This window comes from Peromyscus eremicus, chromosome 15 (assembly GCF_949786415.1).
Source record: "Peromyscus eremicus chromosome 15, PerEre_H2_v1, whole genome shotgun sequence".
Lineage (NCBI taxonomy): Eukaryota > Metazoa > Chordata > Mammalia > Rodentia > Cricetidae > Peromyscus > Peromyscus eremicus.
Genome location: NC_081431.1, coordinates 69,052,629 through 69,054,658, shown reverse-complemented (window position 1 = coordinate 69,054,658; position 2,030 = coordinate 69,052,629). Strand labels below are relative to the sequence as shown.

The following is a 2,030-nucleotide window of genomic DNA, read 5'->3' as shown; positions in this document are numbered from 1 at the left end:
CTTAATCTGTTAGATAGCAAATACTATTATAGTTTAGCAGTAACTAAAATTTGTTGATTGGAGTGTTAGTATTTCAACTGAAATATAGATCTGAATGCATAATTATGAGGTTTTAAGGATTTCTACTTTTTCTTCATTAAACTTGTTTTAATAGGTCTCAAAATTCTGTGATAGATTTTTAGGCAAGTTTTTTCTATTAAAAAGTACTGATTTTTAAAATTAATAACTTAAAACTGTCACATACACAAAATGGCTCACAAAACATTCTCCTTTGCTTCTGAAGGTTGTGTTGCATTGTTATTATTGAGTAGTCTTTTCCTATTAACTTAAATGGTCAATGGTGACAAACAGATCTGAGAACTTCCATCGCTGAGTGTGACTGCGATGGCAGGTATTAGGGTTAATATTCATTCAGCCTTCTGAGATTTCTGAGCGGACTTGTTGGCCCTGCCAGTTCCAACAGCTTCCTTGTCCAGAGCTTTGATGACAACCACAGCAACTGTCTGCTTCATGTCAGAAGCAGCAAAAGAACCCAGTGGAGGAGAATTAGCAATGCTCTCAACACACCCGGGATTGCCTGATTTCAAGAATTTAGGGCCGTCTTCTAGCCTCTTACCAGAATAGTGATCAATCTTTTCTTTAAGCTCAGTAAACTTGCATGCTATGTGAGCTGTATGGCAATTCAATCCAATAGCATAACCAGCACCGATTTGACCTGGCTGGTTCAGGATAAATCACCTGGGCAGTAGAGGCAGCCACTTCCATTGGTGGGTCATTCGTCATTCTGGCTGCCTCTATCAATGTTGTTATGTGTAACATCTTTGAAAGACACATTCTGTATATTGAAACACACACTGTCCCCGGGAAGAGCTTCATTTAAAGCTTCATGGTATGCATTTCAGCAGACTTTGCTTCTATTGTGATATCGACTGGAGCAAAGGTAACCACCATGTCAGATTTTAGAACATCTGTATCCATTCATCCCACAGGGACAGTGCCAATACCACCAATTTTATAGACATTCTGGAGAGGCAGTTACAAAGGCTTGCCAGTTTGACAAGTTGATGGTAAGATACAAACCAAAGCTCCCAGTAGTGTGACTCTACTCACACCACTGTCTTTACAGGTGGTTTTCCATCCCTTTGAACCAAGGAATATTGGTACTTGGCCCCAGCATGTCACTATTCCAACCAGAAACTGAAACAAATGCTACTGTGTCAGGCTTATAACTAATTTTCTTAATGTAGATGTCAATTTCCTTAACAATTTATTCATATATCTTTAGGCTGTAGGGTGGTTTGGTGGAATCCATTTTGTGGACACCAGGAATTAGCTGTTTCACACCCAGTACATAAGCCTCCTGGAGTGCTCAGAGGTGTGCCTATTCTTGAAGATACCAGCTTCAAATTCACCAACACCAGCAGCAATAGCCAGCACACCAGTCAGCCTAGGATTGCCTGTAATCATGTGCTTAATAAAGTCTCTGAGTCCTAGGACATCAATGATAGTCACATAGCATTTCCAGGTCTCAAATTTCCACAGGAAATGCCAATAGTGACACCATGTTCATGTTCAGATTTCAGTTTGTCTAAAACTCAGACCTTGAAGGAGCCTTTTCCCACTTTAGCACCCTCCTTTCCAAACTTCACAGTGGTCTATTTGTCACTTCTAATGGATTTGTAGATCAGATGGCCAGTTGTGGTGGACTTGCCCAAATCTACATGTCTAATGATGACTATGCTGATGAGTCTTTTCCTTTCCCATTTCAGCTTTGAATTGGGGATGGTTTTCCAAACACCTGAGTGAAAAAGGTCTACTTATTTTTTTAACTTATTTGCATTATGTGCCTCTGTGAGTTTATAGCATCATTTAGAGACTAGAAGAGGGATCAGACCCACTGGAACTGAAAATGCAGGTGATTGGGAACCACCTGATGTGGGTGCTGGGAAAGGAACTCAGGTCTTCTGCAAGGTCTACGCATACTATAAACTGCTGAGTCAACTTTCCAAAATCTAAATGCTAGGTTTTTA

General features: G+C 40.1%; 1 pseudogene; it reads right to left on the bottom strand.

Annotated features, from left to right (window-relative positions):
* Positions 1 to 407: 407 nt before the first annotated feature.
* Positions 408 to 1,764, bottom strand: LOC131925563 (elongation factor 1-alpha 1-like; annotated as a pseudogene).
* Positions 1,765 to 2,030: the final 266 nt, after the last annotated feature.